Source organism: Podarcis liolepis (assembly GCF_965112155.1).
Source record: "Podarcis liolepis genome assembly, chromosome: 1".
Classification (NCBI taxonomy): domain Eukaryota; kingdom Metazoa; phylum Chordata; class Lepidosauria; order Squamata; family Lacertidae; genus Podarcis; species Podarcis liolepis.
In genome coordinates this window covers 60088239-60099806 of record NC_139554.1, presented here as the reverse complement: position 1 = coordinate 60099806, position 11568 = coordinate 60088239, and the positions used below count along the sequence as shown (strand labels likewise).

The window sequence follows — 11568 nt, the reverse complement described above, 5'->3', positions numbered from 1 at the left end:
TAGACGCTTTATAATTGAACCCTTAGGCCAAGGCCTGGGCTAGGTAGCAACCCCATATTATTCATTTGACGAAACGTGAACTGACATAAATACTATGGCTAACTTTCAATCCGATTACTCCGTTACCTCACATCAATGCTATCCCAGCCATCAGACTCTGGCGTCCTTCCTTTCATTGGCTTTGCTAACAACTGACAACTCCTGCCTGATAAACAAGCACCCACGCTGCCATCTCGTACCCCCTCTCTTAACCCATAATTCCTGCTCAATGGGCCCTATTCGACAAGGTACTTTATTTTGTTTGTAGGAATCAAGGACTAAACAGGGTGTGTTTTGTGCTTTTTTTTTTTTAATTATAAAAAGGTTCTGTTGGTGTGACTACAATTTAGAACTTCTCACTCACAGCTGCTAACTATTTTGAGTCCTAACAACCAAAAATATGCATGGGTGCTCAGCTCTTAATTTTAACAGTTATCCAAATTTATTATGGTCTTTTAAAGTCTTCCCACACCTTCCTTTATATGCCATTTTTTGATAACTGTGAGTAAAGGTCAACGTAAAGTGAACCCACATTTAAACAGCACCCTTATACCAAACTCATGTTGACAACCACCACATTCTTTCAATTGCATTGCACAGGAACTTGTATGGGGGTGTATGTTTTAAGGAAAAAAGTTTTCCCCCTGTAAAGCCACAGGCATTTAAAAAGATTGACCAAACAATCCACCAGGTGTGAGAAAAGCCTCCCCCCGCCACCCTCTATAGGCAGCTCTCTGGCAGAGAACTTACACTCTCTAATTAGATTATCAGGCCAGCTTTGAAACTCTTATCAAAACATTTTCTCTGCTTTACTGTTCATTGTGCATAGTTGATAACTAAGCTTCTCAAAAGCTCCAGTTAAAAACCTGTTTTCAAATAAGTTGAAGGAAGTATGGAGAAGAAAAAGAAAACAAGACTTCCATTTACTTGAAAAAGCATGGGTCGCTAGGGATTATTTTACAAGGCATGTTCTAAACATATATGATTTGTAGTTCAGCCTTTAGGGTGCACATTACATAGGGAAGGTTAAACACAGCCATTCAAAGCTCTCTTAAAGTTGGCCCCATGCTACCATTTGTGGTGAAGAGAGGTCATCTTTGTGCGTGGTACTATGCAAAGAGGTAGGCGAGGTTGCAGTGAGCACCAAAATACTTGGGACTGTGAAATTTCAAGCAGACTGTGAATCATTCCAAAAGGATTTATTCACACTATATTCAATGCTGCTCACATTTTTCAGTCATATATGTTAAGGGGGTATAAATTGTCTTCAACCCACCAGAAATAAACCAGAGCTGAAAACTCAGTGAAACTGAGGAATTGAAAATTTTAAAAACCAAGTGTTTTAATATTACTCACTTGCATAAAGCTTACATAATGTCTATATACAGCACGGCCATTGTTGTTGTTGTTTAGTCATTGAGTCGTGTCCGACTCTTCATGACCCCATGGACCAGAGCACGCCAGGCACTCCTGTTTTCCACTGCTTCCCGCAGTTTGGTCAGACTCATGTTTGTAGCTTCGAGAACACTGTCCAACCAACTGGTCCTCTGCCGTCCCCTTCGCCTTGTGCCCTCCATATTTCCCAACATCAGGGTCTTTTCCAGGGAGTCTTCTCTTCTCATGAGGTGGCCCAATATTGGAGCCTCAGCTTCAGGATCTGTTCTTCCAGTGAGCACTCAGGGCTGATTTCCTTAAGAATGGATAGGTTTGATCTGCTTGCAGTCCATAGGACTCTCAGGAGTCTCCTCCAGCACCATAATTCAAAAACATCAATTCTTCAGCGATCAGCCTTCTTTATGGTCCCGCTCTCACTTCCATACATCACTACTGGGAAAACCATAGCTTTAACTATACGGGCCTTCTGGTTTGGTTGTCTAGGATATTATTGAATGAAGGGAAACTGAAAATGGTTATTAGTGATCAGCTGGGTTGAAGCACCATTATTACGAAGAAAAGCTTAAGAAATTATGTATTTATATATTTCTAGAATATCTGTATATCACTTTTCAACAGTATGTTCTCAACATGGCTTAGATAGTACAAAGTAGCTTATGAATGTTTTAATAGCACTTACAGTCTCAGCATTAACATAATTCCATGTGTAGATTGTCCACCCTAGAACAGTTTCACTCTCATTAGGATTTAACCAGTATCCAGAGATGGTAGATATACCTGACATATACTGGGTCTTAACTGGTATTAGAGTGAATTGTATCAATGCTGTGCAACAAAGGTAAGGGTCATATTGAGTGCTGGACTAGATGATCCTTTGGCAAGCATTAATTATGTTCTTCTAGTCCAGACTTCAGTTACTGTAATCATTGATTGACCTTGTAAATGTGGTGCAGGAAATCACAGCAAGGATTGCAAGAGCTTCCTAAAACTTAGCATTCAAGATTATGCTTGTTCTTGTGTTAGTATGTATCATACAGAAGGATTAAATCTTGCTTCTTACTTCTGTGTAACTTACTGTGTGATCAAGTTCTTCAGTGCTGATGGAGCTGTAGTCCTAAACATCTAGAGAGCATCAGGTTGGGGAAGGCTGGCATAGGCTGTTGATGTGCTCATCTGACACATTAGAAACTGAAGCTGGAAGAGCAGGACTAGGTGATGGACTCCCAATGAAGCTGATGAGCTTGAAGCCCTATGCTCCGTCTACTTGTGGACCACAGTCATGACTGCTCAGCTGTTTGCAGGGGGAAGGCTTGGACGATGCTTAATCTCTGCTTGATTGCTTTGCGTGGCTTAAAAGCTGAGGAAAATATATGTAGAGATAGAGATCGAATTAATACCAACAATAACCAGACACATGACAAATGGGAAAATAAAATTCAAAGTAGACAAGAGAAACACATTAAGAAGAGAAGGGACAAATTAACTAGCCTCACAGTTGGCCTGGCAAAGAAACAGGGACAAAACTCCAGTGAATTACTTTTGACCTGATCACATCCTTCGTCTGTGTATTTGAGAACATGGTCGTTCAGGGTTGGCCAGTCTGAATGGAAGGGGTGGAAGCATGTAACTCTCGCCTCCAGGTTCCTTTGCCAAGTCTCGTCTCTGCTGTTTTATCCGAGATCCCTTCTTTCTTTGGGGCAGGGAGAGAAAAAGAAGAGAAAAAGGGGGGGAAACACCACACAGTTAACCACCTGTCAGGGCTGAGGACACAATAAGACAGCCCCCAAAAGAGCTTTTCATGCATGCGTAATATATTTGTTCAGCTATTCACTTAATGAAGCTGATAAATGTGATGCAAAACAATAGTCAAGTTAATCTATTTAGTAAAATGTTTTGAGACTTTCAGGCGATGTTAAGGAGGGTAGTGTATGCAAGCCATTTTCATTTCAATGCACTCATCTCTCCCCCCTCTTTGGGGGAATAGAGGGAGGAGGGGGGTAGATTCAGACAACCTATGTGAATATAATTTCTTATAAATGTGTCTTTAATGGGTTTAATTCACCCTTGCCAGCTGTTTTTGGAGCTGGTTTGAAAGAGCAAAACAAACGTGCCAGGTTTGGAAAGCTAGTTAAAATTAGTTTCGGTCATTGGGGCCAAGCTATATTTCCTGCAAACCATCTGCTTGATTGGCACAATAGAGGGATTTTCAAGGGGGGAAAAACAGGGAGGGAGGGAGGAGGGAGGAGGAGGAGGTGGGGGAAAGACCAGCAAAGCTTTGAAGGACCCAACAGTTACTGTTCCTTGTGCTGAATTCTAAAGGTGAACGTCTTAGGTGTCTTAATACAGCATGTCCCATTCAGGTATTCAGCAAGGTCAATGAGCATCAATAAGGACACCTAGAAAGGTATTAAAACTCCACACAGAGAACCTTCATCCTTACCTGCCCCCCTCTAGAAAGAAACAAAAATAGAGAAATCTCTCTCTGTGTTTTAGATAGCCTAGAATTGAGCGAGAAGGGCATTAGCCAAAGGCGCCCGGGTGGAGAAGCCTGGCCACCAGCAGGAAAGGCATTCAGGCCCAAATGATTTCCTAGCCTCTCTTGTTCCATCAGATGCTAGCGTGTTTGGAATATGAGTTATCACAGGAAGGCAAAACAAGCAAAATGTGCCAAGCAGTTGTTTCTTCCCCTGCCCCTAAACTAAACTTCCCCTGCCCCTAAACATTGCAAAAGGGTTGCCATCAAGAGCAGTCTTATTTAAATGGATGGTGCTTCCTGATTTGGACTTGGGTTCTAAGCTCCCTTACCTGCCCAACCTAAACATAAATTAAATGACACACATCAGCTTACCGGAATCACTGCATAAATGAGTTCCCATAGTGGTCTGTGCTAAGCTGCCAAGGTGAGCCCATTCTCAGCTATTTCTGCATATAGTGAATGTCATACAGCAGACGGGTAATTGTTGATGTTTTTACTGCTCTCGCATGCTGAGGGACCAGGCATTGTTTGGATTGACCCTGCACAAGTGTAACCATTCACAGGACTGGGCTTGTGTCACACCACTGTCAACCCACAATTGCTTAGTGCCTTTTAAAACAAATTGTTAGCAGTAGGGCTTCTAGGTACCCAGTTTTGGTGGGGGTGTATGCACAACACTGGCTCCCTAGGAAAAGTTATGTGCAGCAATTGCAAGGGAACTTCCAGCAGCCTTCATATGCCTGTATGTCCATGTAGTAGGGCTCAATTTGAACTCTCTATAATGTAAGCAAACGAAAGATAAATAATGGAATGTACTTCCATTAAAATTATGCATAAATCGTTCCATGCCAGTTTACAATAGGATGATAGACTACAATCCAAAACTTAGTTCTGTAGTAGTAAATGTATCGTATCTATTTTCATTGATGAATTATTATTTACAAGCGAGCCTTTCCAATGTTTCAGCCAACCAGCCATGCCCTCCTGCACATATTCCATTCCGTTTACCCAGCCTCCAGTTTTCTGCCCCACCATAAATCATAGAATTATAGAAATAGAACTGTAGAATTGGAAGGAACCCTGAGGATCATCTACTCCAACCCCCTGGAGACACACAGCTTGAACACTTACTAGATGGCCAGAAGCACAGCTCAGCATATATCAGATCTCTAGGGCAGGCATGGCCAAACTTGGCCCTCCAGCTGTTTTGGGACTACAGCTCCCATCATCCCTAGCTAGCAGGACCAGTGGTTGGGGATGATGGGAGTTGTAGTCCCAAAACAGCTGGAGGGCCAAGTTTGGCCATGCCTGCTCTAGAGACACTCAGCACCCCAAGATGCTTACAAAGCCCAAACTAAGCTTCCTCTCAGTCTCTCCCCCCTCCCAACAGGACATAGAATCATAGAATTGTAGAGTTGGAAGGGACCCCGAAGGTGATAAAGTCCAACCCAACTAAAGCATCCATGATAGATGGGCATCCAACCTCTGCTTGAAGACCTCCAAGGAAGGAGAGCCCACCACTCTCTGAGGGAGTCTGTTCTGCTGTCAAACATATCTTACCATCAGAAAGCTCTTCCAAATGTTTAGTCAGAATCTCCTTTCTTGTAACTTGAATCTGTTGGTTCAGGTCCTACCCTCTAGAGCAGGAGAAAACAAGCCTGCTCCATCTTCCATGTGACAGCCCTTGAGCTATTTGGAGATGGCTATTATATCTCCTCTCAGTCTCCTCTCATCCAGGCTAAACATACCCAACTCCTTCAACTATTCCTCATGAGGTTTGGTTTCCGGAGCCTTGACCATCTTAGTCACCTCCTCTGTACACATTTCAGCTTGTCAATATCCCTCTTAAATTGTGGTGCCCAGAACTGTATTCCAGGTGAGGTTTGACAAAGGCAGAATAGAGTGGTACTATTACTTCCCTTGATCAGGACACTATACATCTGTCAATGCAGCCTAGAATAGCATCTGCTCTTTTTGCTGTGGCATCACACGGTTGACTCATGCTAAGCTTGTGGTCCACCAAGACTCCAAGATCCTTTTCACATGTACTGCTGGCAATCCAGGTGTCTCCCATCTTAAATTTGTGCAGCTGGTTCTTCCTACCTAAGTGTAAAACCTTACATTCATCCCTATTGAAATTCATTTTTTTAGTTTTGACCCAGTTGGTCAATCTGTTAATGTCATCTTGAATCCTGATTCTGTCCTCTGCAGCATTAACTACTCTTCCCAGTTTGAAATCTGCAGATTTCATTGTCATCCTCTCAGTTACTTCATCTAAGTCATATATAAAGATGTTGAACAACAAAGGACCCAGGACAGAAGTCTGTGGCACCCGTTTGTCACTTTCCCCAAGGATTTGGAACCATTAGTGAACACTCTTTGGGTTAGGTCAAATAGCTACAAATCCAGTTAACAGGTACCTCATCCAGCCCACATTTTACCAGTTTCTCTGCAAGAATTATCATGGGGAACTTTGTCTTACAGAAATCAATATAGACTATTTCCACAGTTTTCGCCTGATCCACCAAGCCTGTAACTCTATCAAAATTTCATCTAGCATGACTTGTTTTTAAGAAACCCATGTTGGGTCTTAGGTAATCACAGTATCATTTTTTAAGTGCTCACAGACTGACCATTTAATTATCTGTTCTATGATATTTCCTGGTATCGACATCAAGCTGACCAGTCAATAGTTACCTGGCTTTTCTTTTTCCTCCTTTTTGAAGATGGGGACAACATTTGTCCATCTTCGGGGACCTTATCTGCAGGTCCAAGATAAATAATCCCCTTGTTGCTTCTTTCCCCTTCTGGGAAATGAAATTGTCAGCGGAGCAATTGAAAAATTCGTTGCATATTACATTATTGGCAGAGTTTGAGTTCCAAGAGATATCAGGGTAGTTGAAGTCTCCCATGACTGCTATATCTCTCCTTTTTTAATGTTTGGTATTCTGCTGTAGGAAGGCTTCATCCAAGTCTTCAGTCTGGCATGGTGGTCTTTAGCAGACACCCAAAGTAATGTCTCTGTTGTTTCCCTCTCCTACATTTTTACCCATATGCTGTCTTCCATGCTCATGGATCTCTTTACAAGTGTATACATCCTTTATATATAATGCTGCTACTCCTCACTTCCTGTTTGAGCTATTCCTTTTGAACAGGTTATATCCCTCAGTTTCTGCATTCCAGTCATGAATCTCATCCCAGTAATGCCCATTAGGTAATATTTACCATCCTGCATTAAGAGCTTAAATTTGTCTTGCTTGTTTCCCATACTGTGTGCATTAGTATAGAGACAACTGAAACCATGAGTCATTCCCTCCAGCTGCTTCCTTCTTGTAGTTTCCTGCCCTTTAGCATGTTTCTGTAGCACTACCTCAGTTTCCTGTGCATCAATGAAGCTATTATACCCAGTACCAGGTGTTCCCCTGCAATCTGTAATATTGACTCCTCCCCCCTCAGCATTTAATTTAAAAATCTCCTGATCAGGTTCACAAGACTCTAAGCAAACAGATTATTGCCAACTACTGTGAGGTGTAACCCATTTCTTGCCAGAAGTTCTTCCTATATTTTGCTATACCAGTGAAACAGCATGGATCCTGATTGTTCTGCTTCGATGTGTCACACTCCTCCAGGGTTTCATCTCCTGCAGTGGATGATCTTCCTTCTCTCTAGGGGCAACCCATCTGCCTCACTGTTCAAGGACAGTCCACTCTGCTCTATCAAGAAATTCGTCATCTTACCTAGTAGCTCAAAGTGTGGATAGACAAGCCTCAAGTTGCTGTACCTTCTCTACTCTTAGACCCTGTGCTCTAGCAAAGGCCACACACAAACAAACTTACAATCAAACCTCCAAACAGCTCAAACAACCAGCCTTAATCCAAAAAACACAAGCTCATTCTCTTCCTTCTCCTTCACCAATCCCTGACAAACATCCAAGATGGATGTAGTAATGGAGGTGAAATTCAGAAAATGAATGTGGTAATAAAGAACTCTGAGGAGACTGGTTCCAGAAGAACTGTGGACCTAGGCGAATTCTAAGAAACTGACTAGTACATGCTATCAAACGTCCTACCAGGGATGTCCAACAGGTCGATCGTGATCGACTGGTTGATCCCTGGGAGGTTCTGGTTGATCACTGGCTCCTTTTCCTTTGCGGTGGCATAAGAGCATCTGGTCCCGCCCCCTCACCCTGTCCTCCATTTTTGCATGATCGCTGGAACGGAAGATGCGGATAGTTTCTCCTTAGCTGAACCCAAAAAAACCCAGGAAATTCCTCCCTTAAAAAAGCTCAACAACTTTGACCTGAAACACACACACACACACACACGCACGCAAAAAAGGGGTAGATCACTGCCAGTTTTTTATTCTGTGAGTAGATCACAGTCTCTTGGGAGTTGGATGTCCCTGGACTAGGACAACTAGGCATTTTGGGTCAGGAACAGCTATCACCCACAGTGCCCTTTTGGTTAGTAGTTTCCATCAACCTTGCATAACAGCTGGCCCTGTAGATCCATTGAAATTGAAAAACTTGAAGTTGTTCTACTCCATTCTTTCCACAGGTCTATGCTGTGTATAACTGACATTGGGTCCAGGAACTCTCAGCTGGCCTCCAAGCAGCAGCTTTACTGCCTGGAGGGTACAGGCAGGATCAGAGCCGGGGTGAGGTTGGGGTAGCAGCAGAGCACCGACAGAGCCCATCTGGCGTCCCACCAGACTGTCCTGGTAAGTGGCAGGGATGTTGCTACTGAAGCATTGGTTGGTGGCACCAATCTGTTGTGACTGGCTGTTCACTGCCTGGAAGGGGAAGAGGTATTGTGGGCTTTGGGGACCTGGAGCCTTAATGGGAGGGGTGAAAGATGCTTAGTCCCAGGCAACAATATGTTTTGGGGGCCGGGCCCTGCCTGGATCCCTCCATCCCTCTGTGCATGCTCCAAGTTCCACCAGCAACACCCCCCAATTTGATATTTTTTTTTAGCCATAAAGGGGAAGGAGAGGCGGACAACGGCAACAAAGCCGCCGAGTGACAGTTAAGGAAAAAAGTTGGGAGATCAGGACATGGAAATGAATGGTAGGACGCAGCACCCCGCCCTCTCCCCGCGCCTCCGATCCCAGGTCAAGCGGCATTCGTCACAGGTTTTAGAGGGAGAAGTCCCTTCCCTTCCACCCCCAGCGCCTTTGAAAAGACACTTCCAAAGGAATCGCTGAAAAGGAAGATCCTTTCCCTCCGATTTCTGGGCTTCTTGGGCGGCGGCCTTCCCTTCTCAATAGCTCCTCGGGCCCCTTTCGCCGCGCTGCTTAAGAGAAGTCTCCTGCGCGCCCCAGAAACATAGCCCAGGATCCGGGGCCACGTGGGCGCCACCGCGGGCGGCGGACCCAGATGAGAGACAATGCAAAGGTTCGCCTCTCGGCAGCCCGACGGGGCCATGGCAGCTCCCACGAAAGGGCATGCGCCTGCCTGCCTGCCTGGGCCGCAATTCCGCCTTTCGCCTCCGGTCCCCTGAAGCCCGGGCAAGTCGCTGGAGCTGCAGTGGCGCGTCACCGGATCTGCGCTGATTCAGAAGCCCGTCCTTCTCCCTGGGGGCTCCGCGGGTCTTTCCGTCGGACTGCAGCCTCGAACGTCACATATTTTCGGGGTTGTGAATGGGGCTGGCAGACACGCCAGACCTGTCTCAGAAAGTTATGGCCGTCACCTGTTGCCTCCAGGTACCCCAGCGTCGGTGGAACTGTGGATTGCGCTCCGATTGGGATGTGGCGCCTGCTCGCTCGCTGCGTTTACACGCGTTATGACCAAAGCGAATTATAAACAGAAAGGTTTCTAAGGGTAACAGCGCGTAAATACTTTCCCATTTTAATCACCTCCCCACCCGAAACAATGGGTTGTGGCAATCTGCATCCTCCTAGCGGCAACCAGATCCTTCAAATGTCCCTATTTTCCAGGGACATCCCTGATTTAGAGAAGCCATCCCGGTTTCTGATTAGATCCCGGAATGTCCCACTTTTCCTTAGGATGGCCCTGTATTCATTGGAGAAATGTTGGAGGTATGGAGTTATCCGACCCCTGAGCTGTCTGAAGGCAACCCAGTATAGGAGGGCTTTTTAAATGTTTTATTATGTTTATATATATATATGCCCAGATTTGCTGGGGCAACCCAGTAAGATGTGTGGGGGTATAAACAGTAAAATTATCATTATGGAATGGGACGTCCTTCTTTTCATCGGAGAAATGTTGGAAGGTATGCAAAACATGAATGGCCAAGGGGTTAGGGTTTTCTGAAACTCTTGCGCTTAGAAGTCTGCTCACTTCAAGAAGGTCGGGGGCCTAAGTCGGACTGAAGCCTATTGGGTCGGCGTCCCAAATCCGAACCCATTTTTTGACGAGCAAATTCCCAGAGAGTATTTGCTTCAAAATGCGGTCGCTACCCATTCAGCTTTATCCCAGGAACGTCTGTTCTCACTGGCTTGATTTCTTGACATGAGTTGAAATAACAGAAATATCGTAAACCGTATCCCCCCCCCTCTCCATTTCCTCGAGGTATGGAATTAAATAATGGCAAAACTTTAGTAGCCCAGAGTGAGGAACCACAAATGCTCTTCCTTCTTTCCAGTGCTAGAAATAAAATAAGCGCAACCTGAAAGTGAACATGCCCTAAAGGGCTAGTAGTTACGCACTACAGCATGGGCGTAGCCAAGGGGGGCAGCTGCCCCCCATTAAGTAAAACAATAGAAATACTTAAGTAACTGACCAATCACATCTGCCCCCCCCAACAAAAGTCCTGTTCCCCCCAACAAAAATCATGGCTCCGCCCATGCGCACTAGTGACTCCTCAAGCACATTTAACCAGCTTTGTCTTATTCATTACCCGTGCGTAAAGGATGGTAAGGATCCCCTCCCTTCTTGTGCTTATGAATGACCTGGTGATTTCTTATTCGTATCAGGAAGTACAAAGCCGGAGTATTTGTTTCTGATCAGTGGCTTCATGTCTGAACTTGAGGAAGGATCATTTCCTTAGGTTCAGCCTAATTCTGAGCAGCCTTTCTCTTCCAACAAAGATAACCTCATATCCTTTAGATCCGTCTTAATTATTACACCTAAATAACAGCCGCTATATAATTATTGCACCTGAATAACAGCTGCTATGTGCAGCCTGTGCCTTTCCATGACTTAATAGGACGTACTACTAAGCAAATGTCCTCAGCGCAAACACGAATAACTTTCCAGTCTCCAGAAGCGCGACTGGATGCCAAAGATCGAATAAATCTTCTGCAGCTTCCAAATGCTAACCGCCAAAGACTTCCAAGATTTATTTATTTTTAAAAGTCATGGTTCTAGTGGTCTTCGGTGTCCTCTCTCATTTACTTACATTGAATCGGTCTCTGCAAAATTGTTGCAAAAAAGGAACCACAATAGAAACAAATCCGAATGCTATTAAGAACTCTGCAGCAGCTTTTGACTTCTCATTTAGAACTGCTCCGGAGTCAGTGGGTGCCAGGAGCTAGCCTGGTCCGTTACTACCTGGAAATATGCGCCACTGGATTCAGTGGGATGAACTTGTACACCATCCCATCCCCACCCCGTCAATTAGCCATACTCAGTCCTGTCCATTAATTTCAATGGGTCTCCTCTAACTTAGGTCTCCCCACCCACAAATGCCCCTACCCAA

At 44.6% G+C, this 11568-nt stretch overlaps 1 long non-coding RNA gene across 1 annotated transcript; it reads right to left on the bottom strand.

Moving 5' to 3' along the window:
• Positions 1–1789: 1789 nt before the first annotated feature.
• Positions 1790–3446, bottom strand: LOC310697597. Its single transcript, XR_014521079.1, has 3 exons — positions 2972–3446; positions 2510–2791; positions 1790–1939 (listed from the first exon to the last, which is right to left on the bottom strand). It is a non-coding gene; the product is annotated as an uncharacterized lncRNA (long non-coding RNA).
• Between the last annotated feature and the right edge of the window lie 8122 nt (positions 3447–11568).